General features: G+C 40.0%; 1 protein-coding gene across 2 annotated transcripts in view; it reads right to left on the bottom strand.

Moving 5' to 3' along the window:
* Window positions 1-22866, bottom strand: part of NCK2 (NCK adaptor protein 2) — a 90538-nt gene extending 67672 nt beyond the window's left edge. Inside the window, exons 1-2 of one of the 2 annotated variants that reach the window (XM_030475781.1) lie at window positions 22507-22866; window positions 20360-20448 (exon numbers count right to left, since the gene is read on the bottom strand). The gene's annotated coding sequence lies outside the window, so the exon portion shown is untranslated. The remainder of the gene's footprint in view (window positions 1-20359; window positions 20449-22506) is intronic. The other variant, XM_030475780.1, reaches the window with a different exon arrangement.
* Between the last annotated feature and the right edge of the window lie 30 nt (window positions 22867-22896).

The following is a 22896-nucleotide window of genomic DNA, read 5'->3' as shown; positions in this document are numbered from 1 at the left end:
AGAAAACAATAAAAAAGGATTTTGTTCTTTCTTTGCAGGCAGATTAAAATAACTGCTTTTGAAACCACAGAAAAATAAAAGTTTATCTGTTTTTTAAATGAAACTGTTATAACTAGGAAACTCAAGGAAAAACTGCAAGTGCCCAGTAATTGAAGCAATATCTATTGGTTAGTAACTATGTCCTAATTAGAAACCTTTGTGTCTATTATGAATAGATAAACCTTTAAATAAATCTAAGTGAACGATGATGAAAAATAGCAGTCTGATTTAGACTGTTTCTAACCCTGATCTGCCTGTATACTGGAGAGAACACTTTCAAAGGTAAGGATATAATTCACTCTACATATATTGTGAGTGCTTCTGCTATCAGCATGATATCAAATTCAGGAGAGAGTAAAGGATTCATTATGAATGGGCCCATATTTAGGATTGTGCATTCCTCACTGAGCTTTTCACACCAGGACTCACACAGTTAGAGGTGAGGGGTTTTTTGTTGCTGTTGGGTTGCGCACAGACATCAGGGATCTTCAGAAAAGTCTGAAAGTCAGAAACTTTTCTGGTCAAAATCTGTTCTGTTAAGTTCTAGAGTGTACAGCTAATTCAAAAAGAAATTGAAAGAAATGGGTACTACACAAATGCAAAGTTGCACTCCAGAACTCGAAGTAGCCTTGATTCAAAGCAGTGTCAATGAAGAACAGCTACCATCTTCACCCACTCAAGGTGAATCTCAAAATCATTTTTAGATGCTTGCACAGAGATCCCTTTGCAAACCAGCAAATTTGGATATTACAGTTTGGACCAAATTCAGATCAGTAACCCACCACATTTTCTGCTGTTAAAGCATAACTTAAAATATCAGACACAATAATTTTAACCAAGCTTGTTAATAATATACTTTGTATTTTTTAATTGTAAGAAAATATAGTAAAGTTTATTTAAAATAGCTTCTGATTGAACCATGCAGTCAATGAGGCTGTCAAAAACATTTTGGCAAAGCCTAGAACAAAATTCTTCAGCAGCAATTATTTTAGTTTTTTAGAATATATACAAGGAATCTATTTGTTGCCAGTTCTTTATTACAAGAGATTTCATTTCTGTATTTGCTCTCTAGAACACACTGAGCACAGTATCATGAATCCTCCTTTGTGTCACACAGGCACTGAAATCCAATTACCACTCTATTAGGTCTCATTTAAATCCCATACGGTATGACAATAAACTGAACGAAATGAGCATCAGCACATTTTTCAACCATCTTTACAATATGACATAGATGGCAATCACAGCTTAATAAAATTTCATTTACAAGGAAGGTAGCTCAAAATGTTCTCTTTCTCCACCAAGCGTTTCAGGGAGACTGAGGAAACGCCACTTCTTCCCACCTTCCTTTGAAGAAGCCAGTTGACCATCACTAGGTCATACTTCTCAAACACCTGAGCTTTCTGCTTGTGACACAGAAGTTTGTCCTGGTGCTCAATGCTTACGACACATGCAAACCATACCGATCAATTAAATATTTACTCCAAAGGTATCACAGTTTCTATTTTTAAGATATCCTGTGTAAGGAACCCTTTGGCATAGGGTAACATCAGGTTGGGAAGAAGGGAGGGAAGAGCAAAACAAAATTCTGCCAATCTGAAGGGTAGGGAAAAGATGACAGCATTTTTAAGTAAGCTCTTATCCTATCTGGATGTATAAAACCATTCATTGCTACATATCGCAAGGTAAATTTGCACAACTTTCAGTAGCTTTGAATACTTCACCACTTCAGTGCAGGTAATTTATGGATGATTTACGTATGTATTATAATCAGATGCATTTCTACCTTCATTGCAGTATTTCCCAAGCTTGTCTCACTACCGAGCAAGCACTGTTTCTAAATGTCCAGGTCTGCCCTTTGTTTTCTTTGGGTATTTTTTATTCACAAAAGAAACAAAAAATCCCTCATTTGTAGTAAGCAGTTGCCACAGTCAAAGCTCTCTGAAGGATGCACAAGAGCTTTGTTGAATTGCTGTTTCTTAATAGCTGACCTGACTAAATCATCTTCCTCGTGCAGGCTAAAAATCAAAATGTCATGCTGACATTTAAACACATGATCTGTTGCTAAAAAACAAAAGCCAGGAAAACACATGCTGTCCACTTTCATAGTCCCCAGACACTGTTGCTTCGACAAAAAAGCTCAAAGTTTTAAGAACAGACTTTGAAATATTTCAGCCACTCCATTAAAAAATTTTGGTTATAATTTTATTAAATCTTGTCCTTTGCATGCCTACCACAAATAGTCAGTAAAACCATGAGAAACAGGTAAGTTCCAAGTTGAGGGAGAGATGATGCTGATGTGGGGAGGGAGGGTAATTAAATCACTTAAGGTTTGTGCTCTAATTCTGCAGTTAGAATGGGAAGATCTGGGCCAGAGCTTTCTCTGTGCAGAGGAGATTATAAAGACCGTAACATTATTGATTTTTTTTCTTTTTGCTAGAAAAGGAAGCAGAAGGAGGAGGCATTGCTACATGCATATCACTCAATCACATGGTCTTTTCTAGTGTATTTCCACAGGGTTTTTTCTGCATACTCTTTAAAATGCCTTCCCCACTGCATTGCCTGTCTTTCGCTTCAGTTGAAGTTCTTCCCATTCATCTTCACCTTACATCTAAAACTACAGGCAGGCCACATGAAGGAACAACAAAAGCCAAAGACCACAGACCCTCAATTCATTCTGCCTGCAACTTTGACAAATATAACAGACCTTAAGGAACATAAGCTTCACTTGCAAAAATTTGAAGATGTCAGCTTCATGATCCAAACATCTTTGCCTGAAAATGAAGCTACAAGTATCATCTCTTAGTTTTTAAAGGTAATAAAGAACTGAAAACACTAAATCGTACTTATAAGCTTAAATAATTTTGAAAATTATGGTTTACTTTCAAGAAGGCAGAACAATTTCCCCTCCTTTTTACAGGACTTTAGTTATATTTGCTTTCACTGTATTTCACCATTCCTTTCAGTAGGCTATGACGGCAAATACAGATCCTATAACAAGAACTTATCCTCTAGGGAAGTTATACCTCTCGAGCTACAGAAGGGCACAAACATCTCACATGCTTCAGAACACAAAGCCTATTGCCATGAAACCTCAGAGTAACAGTCTCAGAAACCCACTGTCAATTGCTAAAGCATGCACAGAATTTGTCTCTGAAAAATCAGTTATAGCAACCTTTCATTTAAATCGGCAATATCACAGATGCCACCAGTGCTTTCTTCTTGACAAACATAAAGTAACAGTTCCCAGTAAAAACCAAGAATTTTCAAAACTAGAGCCTAAATACAGACTATGAACATATCAAGTGCTTAAATTACAGCTACTGTATTTTTAGAAGCACTAGGTACCTTAAGAAAGCAGCGCAAGAAGCTTCACGTTCTTAACGCATTCAACATATGGTAGAAAAATATATGTATATTAAAAAAAAAATAAATTAGTCTGGGAACAGACATCCTGCGTGATCAGGATTCAAAATTCTGGTCATGGTCCAACAGACAAAAATAAACATACCACGATGAAGCAATATCAAAGACAAAACGCATCATGCATCACCTAGTACCCCCTTACAGGGCACACTACTAATTTATTCCTTTGCCAAAATATTATTCTCAATTTACATTTTACTAACTTACAGTAAATTTACATGTGCAAATTTGCTTGTTCAACTAGAACTACCTTACGCTTTCTGTGATGACGGGCATTAATGATCTCAAAAGAAGGGTCAATCAGCAATATTCAATATATGGAAATATTCAACAATCAATATTCAGCAACTCAAAATATGGAAAACATGGAATAAAGCAACTCAGGTCTACTTATTTTTATTGCAGACAGATTACTATCTCACTTTGAGAGATGTAAAGGAAAAGACAGGAAAAAAGCAACCCTCTAGAGTGCAAACCCACCGAAATTTCCTACCATGGGTTTCTATGCCTATTACTTATCAGTAACGAAGTCTTGAAGAATATAGTGCTGCACTTATCAACTGTAAAGGCAAATGTTACAAACGTTGCATAACTTCTGTTTCAGAAGTGAGTTTTAGCTTTGCCACCAGGGCTGGCTTCACCACAGAAACATGGCTCCTTTTCTGCAGAATCCAACCTGATGGGAGTTTCAAATGAGCACACTGGGTCCAAGAACCAAACTCAAAGCTGCCAGAGTGAAAACATCTGCTCGAAAAAAGCTTCCGATTCTTGAGGAAAGGATTGCCTGAAAGGAAGGAGGCATTGTTTCTTCTTCCAGCTTTGTAATATGTCCACAGGCAAAAAACTTCCCTTTCCTATCAGTGCTCTCCCTGAAGCAGAGGCAGGAGGACTGTCTGAACCTGTTACTGGAAGAAAAGTTACACCGGCAAGCAGAAGAGTAGATAATCCGACATAAACACCAGCTTAAAAACATTCTTGGCACATATTACTCAGTGAAATTTATGATGTCAAATTAAAGAATGAGCCATCAGAATAATACACAGACATCTGCAAACTCTGAAGGCATCTTGTGTACCTATGCAAAAACTTGACTGAAAAAAGGAATTAGACTGTTGGGGTCCTCAAAAATCAACCACAGGACTTCTGTAATTCTCAGCAGGGTAGGATTTCCCCCACAACCCGAAAGACTGACTCAGGCTAATTACCACCAAATGTTACGAAACAATTCTTCACTAAAAAAACCCAAACAACACAAAACAAAGCCAACCCCCACACATCTATGGTTTCAAAGAAAACTTGCAGAACTAAAAGTATGTGTAAATTGATGGCCTGAGGGCAGCATGAGTTCTGCTTCGGGTATACAGAGCTTCTCCAGACAGTACCAACATGTAAGTGAGAGTACAAATCTACCGGGGATATATCCTGGTTGCTACACCACGCTATCATATCTTCCTTACTGCCATTACCTGCGATACCTAGATTAAAGCTTGGATGGGCATGCAATCACAACTTAATTTTATTGCAGAGAGATCTGCCAAACTGCTCCTCACTAGCGTCTTCAAAACAAGAGCTTGGGTAGCAGATGTAGTCTGTTAGTAAGTGGCTGGTAAAGGCTCTACACCTTGCGTACAATACAGAGTGGGAGGCTTGTGTGATTAACTCACATGAGAAGGCCAAGCAGCGCAAAAGAGGAGGAAGGAACAGGACAAGAGCAGCCAAAATGTAAGAGGAGCAACACAAAGACATGCAGAAAGACTCTATGCAATTAGCAATTTCCTACACAGACGGGGGAGGAAAAATACACACAGAAGAGCTGTGCAGAGTTTAGTTTTCTTAATTAAGCTGGTGACAAGCAACCATTAATTAGAACAGATATTTTAAAGCATTCAGAACAATCTGACAAAAAAAAGGGTTGTCTCGTAATAGCCTAAGTGCAGACATGCTTTTTGATACACTGACATTTCCGAGATAATAAATTTAAGGAAAATTATAAACAATAAAAGTAATGCAGACCACCTACAGTAAGTATTTTGTACTTGACAGCTTAAACTCTAGTCCTTAAAATAAATACTAATGAATTCAAGCCAGTTTTTGAGAAGGGGAAGAACGGTGGAGACTTTTGTTGTTAATTCTGATCCAAGTCAAAGACACATGATGAAAAGGTTCAGCATACAGGGATTCTTCAAATGTCTGACTACATTTTGGGATTTGTCAAAGTTTCTTTCAAGATGTAAATACACACAGTATTTCTAGAAGTGGGAGAAGAGCTTTTAAATGAAGAGATGAAGAATGAGGCTGGACTAACAAATTCACAGTGTACTAATACTCCTCTTAAACTATTTCAAACTATTTCAAAACGAGTCCAATTTCTATACAGATGAAAATTTGAGAAGTGTATTACCATTCTGACACAGAACATTATGCTTAAAAATCGTGTTGTGAGTAAAAGAGGTAAAGCTAAAAACTCTACAGTGTTTTTTTATTTCCACCAAAAAACTCAGAAACTGCATTTCAGAAATGCAAAATTCTCGATCACAAATAAACAATACATTCAGTACATGCTTAATACTACATAGAGTGTTACAGAATTTCAAGAGTAAAGAACAATGTCTCATTATTGTTGGGGGATTTTATTTATATTCCAGAAGTCTGTAAGTGGAGCACAAATATGAACTGAGATTCTGTATTAAGGAAAAAAAAATCCTTGGTCTCAGAAAGAGTAAGATCATTTGAAGACAGATTTCACAATAATAAAAAAAGGCCGTTCAGAGAGAAAGAAGGATACAATTTTCCCCTCCTAGAACTCTCCCTGAATTTTCAGACAGTTACCCATTACCCCCCACAAAAGGACACACACTCAGCATCAGGAGCCCTACACCCTATGCTTGTTCATGCTCCTGACCATGACCTCTAACCGGGAAGAGCTGCCCTGTGGCCTGGTGCACGAACACACATGCCCATATCCCAAGTGCAGCTTCTGGCCCTCCTGCCTGCTGCCAGCAAGAACCACAGCTTCCTGTGCCTTGCCTCTCACCAGAAGATCCATCCTTGTCAAACTGATTTATTAATTAACACAGGCCTAATGAATCGGTATTTTCCAGGAGGCAGGAAAACATTTTTCCACCAGAAGGCTGTGTGACTAAGAACATCAGAATTGTCAGTAATTATAAACACATGTAAAATTGCTGCTTTACATCACCGAATACCATCCCTTCGCCGTCACATTTTATTGCAACCGGAGCACACAACGCACACTTTCACTCAAGGTCAGAAACAGCAATTAACTGGCACAGGGCAAGTTAAACTGAACCATGGAGATGATCTAACATGGAGGAAACTCACAACCTTATCAGAAGCCTTGGGGTTTCAAACAAATCAAAGAGCATAAGGGCTGTGGGTTGGAAGCAGTTATGAACAATTATTGTATCGAGGTACAACACTTTTTAAAAGAAAAATTTAGGGAAAGGATTTAGTAGATGAACATGATTTCCCCTGTGAACTCCCTCTTACTGCTACAGGAAGACAGAATTAGTTTTAACAAATTCTACCACCTAAGCAACAACTGTGGCAAAATATTAATTATTCATATTATCTCTCTCACAGGCAAGGGGTTTCCCCCCTTTCCCTTTCTGTATAAAGAAAATATAAAAATTCATTGTCTTTGATTCTGAAGAAAATTCACAGTCTGTGTAAACTTACATGAACACAACTAATCTTGATAAGGAACTACTTCATCAGTTTGCCCTTTGCAAGGAGATGGATTTTTCTAAACAAAACCTGACGCAAATTCCACAAACATCTTTTCTGCATTTAAAAAGTTTTCATAGAGTCTCCAGGATTAAAAATAACCCTGGTACAAACATCTCTAATAATGCTTCCTCAGGTTTTACTAACCAACAAAAGCTTAAGAAATCTACTCATGAAGAACAATCAATACAGAACCTTTTAAAGAGACACAGCATATATAAAAACAAGAGTTCAACAATATGTAAGATTTAAGTTCAGGCATTAAAGCCTGAAAGAGAGGTTTAAGCACAAAAATGGTTGGAAATGAAGGATAACAGCATTGCCAGTAGCAAAAGGATGCTCAGTATTTCTTAGCATCTCCCAGAATAACACAGTAGCACGTAAACTGCAGTCCTACTGAAATTAGTGCGTATTTTGAAACATAAATTATGTCTACACTTTGCTGCATTAGGACAGCAGCTCGGAAATAAGCATGCGATCCCTCCAGCAGAATTTACTTCAAAGCCTCCCCCCTCCTCTGCCTACAGAGCTTAGCAATAGATAATATTGAGAATGTGGTTTTCATTCATTTCTTCCAGGCACTCTAAAATTCACACATGCACCTCAGAGTGGCTTGAAATCTGGCATGCCATATGGCAGTGCATTTGTCATTTCCAGAAATATGTTGAATATGGGTTCCAGAGATATAAAGCCCCAATGAAAAAAAAAGAAAAAACAAAACTCCTGAAGCCAACAGATTCTGTTCAAATGCCACCAACTTTATACTACGCACAACTGGAGAGCCTGGGCTTTGATCAGGCTTCAAAGAACCTCTTCATTTGCCCCAGAAAATAAATCTGATGCCTTAGCTTGTGGAGGCTTACTTCCCTACTGTTTTGCAACTCTGTGAGGTTATTTACACTTGCCTTAAGTGAGCCTGAAGTAGAAATAATACATCAACATCAATACTAGAATTACACAAACACATTGCACTTGGAGCACAAAGTAAATGATTTACAAGCTGCAAAACAGTGGAGAATCAAGATCAAGAGTTTTATGGCTATTTCTGTGTGAACCAACTGAAGAAGAAATAACTTCTTCCCATTCCTGCATACAAAGTTTAATGATGCATATTATGAAGCAACATTCAAAAAAATAACAGAACAATTAGCAAATGGGGTTTTTTTTAAACATGAAAAAGAAATAAGGCTCTCCTGCTGGCTGAAATAATCACACAGTCTCCAAACGCAGAAATCCAAGCAGAATTTAAAAAAAAAAAAAAAAAAAACCCAAACAAAAAAAAAAAAAACCACCCTAACTAAATTGGCAGAGCTGAGCAAAACATCTTGCTGTTTCAAAACTGAGCAAGTCCCCTGCTGTAGGTAGAAAACACTACAATTCCTACGTTCCAGGGATGTGTACTCTCCACCATTTGCAATCTGTGATGAAATGATGCTTTTTCTTTTTCTAAGAAAGAAAACACAAATTAGCAAGCAGCAATCAAATGGTATTATATGACTAGAACAACTTTCCTCCTTGCTTTTTTTTTTTCAAGGCTGGAATCACAGATCATGGTATTTTCCAACACAAATACAGAGAAACAGAATCATTCACTTTTTTGCTGGCATGCTCAGCTTCACCTTCCTCTTTTTTCTCCTTTTATGTTGCCTCTTGAAACTTAAGTTATCTTAGCACACATCTTTTTACCCCAAGGATGAAAATTAAAAGCAAGTAGTAACTGTTGACAAGAACTGCTTTGGGGGTGGTACTTTGTTTTGAAATACACAGAAGTCAAAGAAAAAAATAAATAAAATCTTCCTCCAGAGAGGTGGATCCTAGAGCGAAGAACTTCCTGTGTGCGTATTCCATAGTAAAATTTGTTTTGGACACAGTGTATATATACTATTTATCCAACATGGAGAGGTGACTGGGAAGACGGTGAGGAAGTGCAGGTGATTCTATAATCAGAGTCTAATCCAGCCCTGCTGCAAGGTTTCTAAGCATAAGGAAGAAAATCAAGAGCATTTCCACCTTAACTGGGAGAGAATATTTGCAAGCAGCTAAAACAACTTATGGCAGCATCATCTGGGATATTTAACATAGCACAGACATTGTTCCTCTATACTAATCAATCATGTTCATCCAAGACCAGGATCCATCCAGCTGCCCAAGCCGATGAGTGTTTCAGCCACGAAGAGACAAGACTACCACAAGATCTGCCACTCAAATCTCCCAATGATGACAGTGTATCTGCTCAAGGCAGTGGGCTTTGAGAAAGCCAGGGCTTTTTTTCCCCCGGGCATAACAAGCACAGAGCTGCCAGCCGCTGGTGTTGCCATCTAGAGAAGCTACTCCTAGAAGAGCAAGAAGAATGTGTGGGCTGAGTTGGAAAGAAAACGTAGAAACTAAAGCAAGTTGGAGAGTCCCCTGTAACAAAAGAGGTGAAGAAAATCCCTGTGTCTGCTAAGATTTAAGTTGATGAGCAGAACTCTCCCACCCAGCCAATAACTGGGCTTTTTAGGTACACTGAGCTTGTGGGTGGGATGAAAAGCTGCTTTCACATGCTGCCGCAAAATTTTACTGTGCCCAGCAGACAAATAAAATATGCTAAATTTCCTGAACATTTTAATATTCATTGCAAGGCAGAATAAACCCAAACAAAAATCTTAGAAAATCTGCACTTTACAGAATTTTCTATGTGTTTTGCAGGGCGCATGGAAACCACCTGCTGATGCTGCCAGAACAATTCAGGAACCCAAGTCTGTGTTTGACAGGTCCAGTCCTACTGCAAAGAAAGGAAAATCCCACACGGGAAGCCTAAATGAGACAATGATGTCTGCACAATACATGAAGGTGATCCTGGATAATTAAAGAAAAACTTTCTTTATTCTTACAATAAAAACAGCTTGAAATTTAACTTTTACTATATTCTTCATTGTAGGTCTAGAAAAAAGAAAAGTCGTCAGCTACTGAAGTTGCACACACTCTGCCATTCTCCCATGGCTATAACTACACTGGCAATAAACTATCCTAGACAGACAAGAGTATCCGGAATAGCAGTTCTCACACTGTGACAACTAAAATGCTAAAGAGACAGAACTGTTTCTCAATCGTGAACACACTTCCTTTAATCGCAATTTTCTTCTTCACATATGTGCTTTTATTGCCAAAGTCCCAAATCCAAGCTTTGGAAAAGTTAACTAAATATATTCATAAGTGGCTTGAGTATCATAACTCAGGTGATTAAATATTTGGAAGACTTCACCTGGTGGCTTTGAAGTGGAGTGGAGGACCAAACCAAAGTTCTGCAGGTAGTAATATAATCCTTGGGGATCTATCAATGAAATCGTAACAAATTATTTAGCTGAAGCAAAGCCAAAAGATTCACGATGGGAAATGAAACTACACACAGTAAGAACGTAAATTTTACTCCCTACACCCAAGGTTAGCAAACTATTACAACATCAAGGTACATGCTAGTAAAGCTGTTTTTTCCTGTCTTCCAGATTTAGTCTTTAAGGTGTTCTATGCACTTTTTCAAACCCTTGCTACATATTTTAATTTTATACTTAAAGATCTTCCTGCATTCCGAGACAATTCTTATTATTGTCCTTTGATGCTGTTTTTTTTCTTGGGTGTTTTCCAGATGAAGCTCTAAATTGAAGTTCAGCAGAAAAACGATCAGAGCACTACATTTCAATAACAGAAGCACTGAAAACGTGGCCTTCAGTGTATTAAGCTCATTGCTAGAAGCTACATATGAAAATATATTACCCACCTCAGAAAACTCTCCGTCGTTATAATTTGGTCAGAAAACTCTCCGTTGTTATAATTTGGTCATTTCACACACCAGTGATCAATCTCAACCGAACACATTCTGTAAGTCCGCACATAATGATAAAAAATTAGACATACCAGAGAAAAATTAAAGCCATTCCTTTTTGAACAAGTTTATTCACCTAGTGATTTTATATAAAAATCACTTTTCTATTGCTTCTTGGTATGAAGCTAAACAAGCTGAAGATATATAAATTGCTGACTACAAGGGTCAAGGACTCAGCAACCTGCACTGTGTCCACTTTGCAGCAAAAGCTGGTAGGTTCAAAAAAATCAACTTTAAAAAACAATCTTAGAAGTATGGCCAAATGATTTTTTTTTTCTTTTTTTTAGAAAAAAGAGAAAGGAAAAGAGCAAAACTTAAGTAATACTGCTTCCACCATTCCCCCAATGCCCTATAACCCTGAGATTCAGCACTGGACCTCATCACACAATTCTCACTAGAGCAGCTTCCCCCATCCCATGACAAAGAGTGGACAAGCAAGAGAGTGATGCTGCATAGCAAAGGAGAGTACAGTGTTATTTTTATACAACTCATTTTAGTCCAAAGCAAGTTCACACTGGTGAATCCTACCCCAACTTGGACCACAGCAATATTCATAAATTCAGTTCAGATTTAACGAACCATTCCCAAATACCAGGTTGGAGGCATATATGTACGTAGTAGAAAACAAAAACACAATATTCAACAGAACAACCTGTAATGCACCCAGTACTTACTGCCAGCCTGAGCAGATCAAGGAAGTAGACAACCTCATTTCTGTGACTGGTGTGTGACTGCATGCTTAGCCAACAAAACAATAACAAAAATATCTTCATCCAAATCCCATTCATAGCTGTTAATTTAATGGAAAGACTCCTTCTGCATGAAGAATACATGAGTAATAGCCTCCACAGCAACTTTAACGGCAGACTGTTAGACAAGAGGCTTCATAACCCAGCAGCTGGATGCTGTTCAGCTACCTGACAGCCTCTAAGTAGCTTGGAAAAAGTAAATTAATCAGAAGTAGTATATTTCTAAGGCAATGACCAGTGTTCCCCTGGTAATGCAAAGGGAGCAGAAGGGAGATGGAGAGGAAGGAGGCGGATTCAGATGCTTTGAAATAGGGATTAGAGCAAGGGGTTGCATGATTCAAGGCAGCATATGATGATCACTCTGACACAGCAGCTGCAGGAACACACAGACTTCTCCACAGGATGGTTACATACATTCATGTTAGCATTCCATGAATTTACAATATTTTAAAACAACTGCACTGAAAACAATACCAAAAAAACCCCAAACAAACCACCCAAACCATAAAACATTCACTCATGACTTTTCTCCATGTGAAAATGCTCCTTCTCATCTACTGAAAGACATTTATTGACAGAAATATGTGGGAGTCAACCCCAATACCCTAAGGCAATGCCAGAAAATATTCATGGAAGAAGAAAGTTTAAAACAATTATATAGAAACATTATGTGCAAGGGTTCAAAAGTGTGCATAATTTCAGAAACCTCATTAACTGTATTTTTGATCACTTTTAAATGTAATGTTTCAGTCAAATCTTGCTCATTCTATTCCCAAATGACTGTAATCATGCTAGACAGGATACAGGGGTTTTTAGTTTTATTTCATGATTTTTTTATTTGCTGAAATATTTCTGCCATATGAATGGATTACAGGCAACTCTAAAACATATTCACAATCAAGGCTATTCCCAATCTTAAATATGCACAAAACACTGCAAAATGGAAAAGGAGGAGGGAAAAGGCTAACAGCCACAAAGCAGAGGTGATCACCTTCTGTTTAGATAACAGCAACTAAGGTATGCACCAACTAAAGTTTTTTCTAAAATGAGGGGTTGGGTTTGTTGGGGTTTTCTTACATCTAGTAGGCATCACAATTTTAGAAGAATAGTACCAGCAACATAAACAACCCACTGAAATCCGGCTGCTTAACACCAGGCATGGCATCTTGCACACTGGGCATACCCTCTACATTCAAAAACCTTGTCCCTGGAAAATAGGGCAGAAACAAGAGGCAAGGGCTGCTGCCAGTCAGGCGGGCAGCAAGCAGGCAGAGGGAGGTCATGGCTTTCAGCTGCCAGCACTACTTAGGCAGACACAGCACAGGCTCACCTGCAAACAGAATGGCTCTGCCTGAGATTTGAGGCTTGAAAGGCAACACCCAATTTCCCCACATACACACACCTGGGTGGGATGAGAGCTGACCAGTAGACAAGATTGAAGTTGTTTGATACTGCATTTTGTTTTCTTGGGCTCTGAGCAGCTTGCAGTTTATGAGCACTGCCCTTTTACCAACACCTCCCTTCGCGGCTGCAGAGCACAGGAGACCTGTGGGACACGCAGCCCTTCCCTCATTGCTCTTCCTTACCAGCTGCTTTGCCAAACACGTTCAGTTCATGCACTGAAAAACAATTTCTAAACTGCCAAATGCACCTGGAATTAGCAATACCAAGCTGTTATCTACACAACTAACAAGAAAAAGGGTTTACAATCACAAGTTAGTTGATGATTATCTTGCTGATCTGTGGTCTATATACATAGAGACAACTCCTAGGTTTTTCTGCAAATAAAGCCATTTGCTAATACAGCAACAGGTGCTCCACCTCAACCATCAGAAAAATTATCTTCTCTTTAGTAACTCTACCTTGATTCACTTGCATTCATGATTCACCAACATGAGACTCAGGACTGCTATCTCTGAAGAGCAAAACACTTAAAATTTCTCTACCTGCTTAGCAAGCACAGTGTAATCTACTGAATACCAAGCTGCTTCTAATGCTATGTACACTTCGTAATGGTATGTATGCCATCGCTGCAGAAGAATAAGGCAATGTCCATTAATTTAGATCACAGTTATGTATGGTATCTTTTAACCACAAGTATGTCACTTATATTATCTCAAAGGAATCCGAATGACCAACTACTTAACTGCTATAATTATCCATCTGGAAAGAAGCAAAAAAAATATCAAAGAACAGATAAATCACAAGGACAAGCTGAAAAGACTTTTACCATAGAAGATTGAAACTGAGTCTAGTTGCAGCATTAAACAATGTATTATAGCTAAAACATGGGGGGGGGGAGGGAGTGTTATGTTAAAAATCGTTTATTTCAGTGATCTGCAATAATACACTTATCTTCAAACCTCAATTCCTCCAAAAGAGACATTATCACCCTCTATGCATTTAAGGGCTTTTCTTGCATCCCATTTTAATTTTTAATTTTTTTGCTTTCATACACTCTGGTTTTCTGCTTTAAATTCTAGGTTTCCATATTTTCAAATTAAATATCAAACCAAATCATTCCTTGTTTTCCCCATGAGGGACTAACTTCCTCTTTCCATCAACTTCAGCAGGCATTATGTCAAGCACTGCCTGATCCACTCCTGGTCTTTAATATCTCGGTACTACCATTCACTAAACAATGCTAAATTACTAGCAGTCCCACTGATTTTATGGGACTGATGATAGAGTGATGTAATAAACAATGTATAGGTGTAAAGTCTGCCTGTAAAAATAAGCCGGCTATGTGACACTGCAGGCAGAAGTTCAACATGTAATTTAACATGCACGTCATGACAAGTTAAAGAATGTGTAACTAAAGAAGAGTTGACCTGCAATGTAATTGTGGTTCTTGTCTTGAAAAAGACGTACTTATGGCTCAGCTTTGTGTTTTGTAAACAAGAAGCATTCATTCCAATAGGACTACTAGCAGTACACAGGGCCACAGCAACAGCAGGAAAAGTTAGGATACAAAACAAAGAATGAACATTTTGACAAAGCCACGTCATTGCATCTTCTTTATGTTCCAGAGAAGCAAAAGGAGTATCTGAACTAAACATCCAAGGATCTCCGGTCAGCAAAACTGGAAAAGATCCTAAAGGAATACAACCACCACTATTACAAGATAGGACTAATGGCAAAAGACAAAGGTTGCTGCAATAAAAATATTACACAGACTTTAACAGTTTTCTGCCATAGGAGGTCTATAACATTTCAGTTTGTTACGGTTCCCCATGCATCCCTTAAGAGCCTCAAAGCTCATAAAAAATGATGTGTCATATTTTGATACTCGTGCTAAACACAAGCTTTATTATTACCAGTGTTTAAACCCAACACAATCCACTCAGTCCTTACTGAGCTAGCTGATTAAATATCCAATATTCATGAACTAGAATTTTAATACTGAATGCTGAAAATGATTTAAGTCTTTTGATGTAACAGAACATAAGTCATTCAGTGTCAAGTGGAAGGCAGATCCTGTATTACAGCATTAATTATTTGGGATACTAGCATTAATTTCTTTCTCGATTTGAATTAAATGGAATTCAAAACAGTGTGAATTTATGAACAGTCCACAATATAATTATTTCTATATTATCCCTGCAGCACTAGCAGAAAGATTGCCTACAGACCTGAAAATGTAAAGGAAGGAGATTGATCATCAGTTTTCCTTTTAATCTTTTTCTGAAAGACAGGAAAGGTGAAGCTCAATATGTTTATACTCTAAATGGCTTACACTCTTTTTTGATGTAAAAAATATATGTCTTTATACTTATAAAGACATCTACATATTTTTTTGTATTCAACATGCAATGATTAAAGGAAAACACATTTAAGCAAGATACACCGTAGCCAATTTCTTTTATGACTAGAACAAAAACAATTCTTAATTAAAACCACAAAGCTGCAAAAATAGCAGGGACTTTTACAAAATTTCAACACTCACTGGGAAAAAAATATTAAATTTTAACTTTGATTTCCTAAGTTGCTACATCCCCAGGAGTTCAAGCAGTTCTGGTAGGAAGGACTAATGAAAGATACAGACATGGTACCTTTTTTCCAGCACCTAAATGGTACCAATTTTTAATTCACTTACATTACAGGTACAGCCAGACAGTACTTGCTAACAAAAACAATTCACAATGCAAAACAAATAAATAAATACACCACCATTCATAAAACTGCTGTCTGCAGACCATCTGAGTCAATGAGTTACCAGAGCTTCAGATCCTGAAGAAGCCAGCATAACATTCCCATACAAAACATGCAAAAAATGGTATTTACAGGTTTTTATCCAACTTTACAAGACTTGTGCAGTCTGGTTAAACCAGAAACAGCTGTCCAACTGAAACTGCAACTTTACAAATAAACAACAGCCAAGGCTAAAAATAAGCCAAACAAACCAGCTGTGCCACTCACTGCCCCTGCTCACAGCCCATCTACACAGGTGCCAGGTCCCATCCCTGCACCCCACAGCATGATGTTTGCACCATCACTGACTGACACAAAACCAAAAATCAGTGAATAAAGTGCCCACTTCCAACCTAAAAAATACTCAATACTTGTCCTTCTGGTCTTGATGAAGTTCTTGCTAAAAAACACTGAAAGCATCTAAAACATACACATCGTTAAGGTGACTGGATGAAGTCCAACTACCTATTTTTTTTTCTTGTACTCATCCAGAAAACAAGCTTTCAATCTGAATCTACCAATTAAATTTTCAACAAACACTGAATTATTTAAAACAAAACAAACAAAAACCCAAATTGCACTTGTAAAAACAAAAAACTACACCAAGAAAAAGCTTACACTAAGTTTTGCTAAGCCAGGTGGCAGCATGCATTTGCAGCAGCCCAAGTCTCCTGTGGTGGAATCCAGAATCCTTGACATGTCATCATTCAAGATCTGTCAAATTTGATAACACTCTATGTGTGTCTGGAGGGACACCATCCATTCAGGGAAATGAACGCACGATTTGTTGTCATGACAGCTATCAAAATTCAGCCCAAGAACATATCATACAGCCACGTATCTTTCCTTCTGCATTAAGAGGTTGAAAAATACTTTCCTTGTCGTCATCTGAAACATCATTAGGATGTCAACTAAGAAGCTGACTTCCTTGGAAAAGCAGTAGCCCAGGATGGCTCTGGGAGCCAAGTCCGACACACAACGGATGTGGGAGAAAACAAGTGTGATGAATACAGTGCTATTCTAAGAACAGGAAGGAAAAACCTTCCAGCCATGCTATGCTGAAGGTGTTCCTAACGTATTGAAACCAAGAGATCAGTCCAATCGATGCTTGGGACTCCTCTCCTCTGGTATCAGTGCCAGCATTTGCTAAGCAGGAGGCTTAATTTATTGCTGTTCCTTGAAATGTTTTACTAGTCCAGAATGCCCTAAAGAAATTCAGAGTAATGCACCAATTTAACTCTCAATGTGTAGCATAAGTTTTAACAGGATTTAGTGTTTCTCTTCGCTCCTAAACGTGTGAAAGGACTACTCATTAGCTGCTTTATTTTACTATACAGTTAACCAAAACCTTAATCAGTATACAAAAATGATTATTTCAGCCAACTTAAATTTGACAAGGACGAGTTAGAAAATCCTGATATACTTAAATTTACAGTTTGTACACTTAATGAACACCACCATTCCTTTCTAAACTTTCCCACTCTGCAAGGATCTGTTCTCATTTTGAAGGAAACAGTGCTTAATGACTTTTTTAAAAATAACATAAAGAAGAACAATATAGTTAAATAGAAGATAAATTGACTATTTTAACAGCTGACTTTTATTCTTAATAAAAAGGGGGGTTTTGTCTGGGTTTTTTTTTTTTTTTCCTCTGCTGCACTGCTAGCAGAACGCAGAACCTCACCCCAGCATGACCAGAAAGCACCTGCTTTGCCAACCCTCCTCCCGTTCTCCTGCTGGGTCTGACAGCTCTTCCATATTTGCATGGAGCTGATCCAGTGTAACCTGTAGGGAAAGACAGCCGAGAGACAGCATTCACCTAAAAGCAGCTTTTCACACTGTAAGAGGACGTGACCCAGCATCAGGAAGAGCATCTGCAGCCTCTAGCCTCTCGCTTAACTTTGCCATTTGCTTTCACACTCCTGCCACTTCTCCTTATAAAGGCCCTCACGTACACTCTGATCATTTCTAGAAGTCAGAAACTTTCAATGGCCAAAAGGCTAAAATTTTTTTTTTTCCTAACAAATTAGTAATACTCTGAAGGCCTGCTCATTTATTTTTGGTTACTTATCCTTTTTGGCTAAATAGTCCAACCCTAGCACCACACAAACACTACCCACATCACTTCCAAGGACCACACATTAGATACCTGCTGAAGCGACAGAGGAAGAAAGCACCCTACCTATCAAAACAACACAACCTGCTGAAACACAGTGGTAATGAGTTATCATCTAACTATTTTTATTTTTTGTTTTTAATTAAAAATCTTCTTGAAAACAAAGTTTATATTTCATTTAAAAAGGAGGTTGCCTAAGAAGGTTACTCCCCGATTTTGTAAACATACTAAATATACCAGTTTTGTCTAATAAAGTTTCAGCTAACAACTGTTATATCTCTCTACCTGTTTTCACGTCTATTTCTACAGTTGTGTGCACTCTGCAGACAGTAACTTAGATGAGTTGAGGAAAACTGGATTGAGTTTCTTCAGCCCAGATTAAAACCACGCCTGTGTTGCATTCTATTTTGCATCTCTATTCTGTCACGATTGTTAAGAGAAAAGCAAAATTTTTGAGAATTCAGGTTATTTACCAGGAGTCACAGCATGCAGGCCCCACTGTCTGCTTCACAGAATAATCAATATTAGTTACACATCACCATATTAATACCTTGCTAATGAGATCAGGACCAAAACCAGCACGACAAACCTATAGAGGAAAAAAGCTTTTAAGCCGCAAAGTTTGTTTCTACGACTTTGAACAAACACTGGCTACACCAGCATACCCGAGCTTCCACTCTAACAGATGTTTTTCTTAGCACGAGTATTTCTAAAACTTTACTGACATCGGGTTATTGTGCATAGCTGCAGAAATTTACAATGCAACTGGTTGCTCTTCTCTAATCAAGATTTATTCCTCTGCACCTGAATTCTTAAAATTTACAATATTCTATTAAAGCTTAAAAACATACACTGCCAGACCACCTCACTGCACACAGTTATTTATGCTGGGTTTAAAATATGAACTCACTTCATTAATGGTGAGAAAGAAATTCATTTGTTGTGCCACATATATTTAATGGAATATAAAAATATATATTTCATATTTCAAGGCACTTCCAATTTACTCATTTCATTAGCATTTATGAAACAATTAAGAATCCTTATGATGGAGAAAAAAAGATTACTCCAAGAAATAAAAAAAACAACACTTGAAAGAATTACTTTACCCACCACTGAACAGAGCAATGGTTTAATTGGGCAGAACACCAACAACTATGTTATTATGAGGAAACTAATGGGCCTAATTGAATCTGCAAGAAAAATTTAAATGGAACTTATAACAGAAATGAGCTTAGGATTCCAGGGCCGACACTCATAAATTTGCAAAGCAAAACAAACAGAAAAGTTGTTTTTCAGAAGGTGTAAGTCACCAGGACCTCATGTCATAACTTCTTCAGAAGACTGGACAGCCGTGCATAAGTTAAACTAACAGTACAGGCCACACTTCCACGCTTTATAAGGAAGAAACAACACGATTTCCCACATTACAAATACTATCCAATTCTCTCTGAAGGTCTTCCACTCCAGGAACCAATAAGTGTTCTTGACTTTCACTCCATGGAAACTATTGTTCTGCAATGTTCCTGTATACCTAGCACATACAAGGATGAAGTGTATTGCCTTTAAGTTTATTATTTCAGAGAGAGAGGAAACAGAGAGGAAAGCAGCTTTCCTGCAGAGCGCCTTAACTCTCCACCTCTTCAGCACACCAGATGACCTACTTCAGGGGAGCAGGGTGTCCAGGGACAAGCGCCCAGCACCTTCAACCGGGTCTGACTAAACTAACCAAAACACAGTACCATCTGATCTCACAGGCAGTTTTCAGCTATCTAAAAACTCCTTCAAATATCTCTAATAAATCCCCATCAGCAATCCTGCTTCCTCAAAACGCAGAGGTGGGGGGAATACCCATGGCTTGGAAACCACCAGTGCCTCGATGCAAACAGGAAATATTTTCTAGAACATACACTTCAGATTCAAAGATGCCTTGGTTTTGATTTCAAACCTGCAGCGAGTAAATTGATACAGCACCTGTCTCCATGAGTCTGGAAGCAGCTTTTATGCTCAAGCAGCATGAAAAACACAGATACTCCAGGTATCTTGCTGCTGCTCAAGACCATGACCAGCAAGCAAAGCTATATGGGCATCACTTTTAGAGTTGCTAGCTTATATTTTCTACCAACGAAAGACATGAGCATCACAAAGGAGTAATGTATCAAGAGTAACACAAGGTATTAAAAAAAAAAAAAAAAACCAAAGGCTGGAAAAGAAGCAGATGCCACTGACCTTGTCCTTCTTTAGCTGACTGTAGATGCAAGGTGACACATTAGAGAGCAAACACCTCTCCTTACGCTCCTACACAACTAGCCAGGAAACTATAGAAGAGAGGAAGGGGAGAAAATAAGTTCCCTTTCCACTGCAGTAACAAGCCAAAGGCTGATGTTTTAAATTTAGCATACATTCGATAGCAAGGATGTAATAAAAAGGATCACCCAGACAATCAAGGACTAATTCTGCTGTTGGGTTGGGGGGGAAGCGGGGAGGAAGAAAAAAAAAATGCAAAAGAGATTATGTGTATCACTGTATCACAAAAGCAATCAGAAATGTCATCTGGTAGAAGCGAAAGTCCAGTACAACAGCTAATGTTGCAACAACAGAACGACGGCAATGAGAGCCGTCATCATAAGGAGTCTGTATCTGTTTCATGGCCTATATAAAAATATTTGCTAATTACAGTCTTGATCTTCATGGTACAGGTGCCTTCTATCTCTACACTTATTCACTGTTCCCAAAAGTGACATCTTCTGTCAATGTCTCAAGAAGCAAGTCAGTTACGAAAACAAAGCTATCTGCTAACTGCTTAAACTGACTTGGGTCAGACAGAGGATTTCAATTTCCAGAGTTGTGAAATCAGCATTTCTAAGAAGTGACAACATTATTTTACTTCAGAACTTACAATCCTAAAAATGAAAACACAGTACCATTAACATCACCTACGTGGTACTGACTGTTTCAGATTCCTAAAAAGCAGTGGCAAAACAAGTACTTTCAAACAGAAATTCTTCATGAGCTCCTACCCAGCGAGCCCTTTCAAGTTCCTCCATATTAAGTTACTAGTCCAAACTCCCGACGATAGAAACCACGCGTGGTTAGGCCATGAAAATTTGTTTTTACAAAGGCCACTACCACGTTTGGTGAAAGAGCAGTCCAATTCTCCCAGGCTGAGCTGCTGCAACAGTAGCAATACGTTCCTCAGAAACAAATACTGCTTCACAGGCAGGAGAAGAAACGCGGTGCAGCAAGAGAGCGCATTAAATTCTCACCCAGGTTCAGTAAGCATTCAAGTTTTAACGTAACAAAGTAACAAAGTAACCAAGAACAGCTCCGAGTTAAATGCTACATGGAATTCACCGAATAACCCTGATACGTGCAAAGGCCACATTAACTGCAAAAAAAACCCAAACCCAACCGTGGGAGCTGTTAACATCGGAACCAGAGTCGAGAGGCGCTCACGATTATCCAGTCGCAGGTCAGACCTGAATAACAAACCTGAATCCCGACCTGACAACTTTATCTGAGGTGGGCCACAGTGCCCTGCCTGCCTGCAAGGGATAGGTATCTCTTAGTTTGGGCACATTTTAAATTAAAAGCACGATGAAAAGTATTATAAGTGATTTTCCTCCCCAGACACCCCGGGATGCGCTTTACTGATCAGATATTACACATGAGGTATAATTCTACCTTATTTTCTTTCCTTTCTTTTTACCTTTACGTCTTTTACCTACATTAGCATCGACCGGGAGCATATTGCAACGTGCTCCTCGAGAAAGCCCCCGGTTTCAGCTCTAACCAAGTCGAAAGCCGGGAACGGAAAGAGAGAAGAAAAGGGGGCCGGGGAGGCCGGACCCTAGGCGCAGCCCGGTGCGGGCTCCCGCCCGTCCGGGAAACTTTCCCGTGGCGCCGCCGCTCTCCTCCGGCCGGGAGGCGCTGCCCGCCTTTCCCCGCCGCCGGGACCGACGGATACACCGTCTCCATTCGCCCGCCGGGCCGGGAGCGGAGCCCCGCGGGGGGATGTCCCGGCCCGCCGCTGCCCCGCGGCAGAACGGCGGGTGGCACAAAGCAGCGGCTGTCACACACACACAACTCGGGAGGATGAGGAGGAGCCGACCCCGGCCCCCCCGCAGCTGGACGTGGCACACAAACACCTCCCTCTCCCAGCCCCTTCGTGCTGCCCCGGGCAGGTACCGGCCCCTCCGCACCCCCCTCCCCGAGGCGGCGACGGGGCCTCCGCCGCCAGGTGACACCCGCCCCTCCCCCGCTCCCGGCGGCCCTTTACCCCCCGCCGCCCCCCGCGGCCGCCACAAGTTTACAGCGGGCCCGGGCCCCGGCCCCCGCCCGGGCCCCATCCCCGTCCCGCCCGCGGCCGCGCTTACCTCCGGCCGGCCGGCCGATGGGGAGCGGGGCGGGCGGCGGCGGGGAGGCTCCCAGCCCAGGCGGGCTCCGCTTCTTTGTCTCCTCGGCGGCGGCGGCGCCCGCTCGCTCCCCCCTCCGCTTCCCTCTGCCCTTCCCCGGGCGGATGCGGGCCGCGTCCTCCAAGAGGGACCGGCTGGCTCCCCCCCTTCCTCTTCCTCCTCCTCCTCCGCTCCGCGCCGGACGCGTCCAAGGCCCCAGCCCGCGGCGGCGGCGGCAGCGGCTCCGCTCCCTGCCTCCCCTCAGCCTGCTGCGCCCGGCGGCGGCGGCGGCGGCCCCTCCCCCGCCAACCGCCCGCCCCCCTCGGCACAGGCACAGCCCCCGCCCTGCCCTTCCTGCCGCTGCCGCTGCCG

Source organism: Strigops habroptila, chromosome 2 (genome assembly GCF_004027225.2).
Source record: "Strigops habroptila isolate Jane chromosome 2, bStrHab1.2.pri, whole genome shotgun sequence".
Lineage (NCBI taxonomy): Eukaryota > Metazoa > Chordata > Aves > Psittaciformes > Psittacidae > Strigops > Strigops habroptila.
This window is presented reverse-complemented; position numbering and strand designations above follow the sequence as displayed.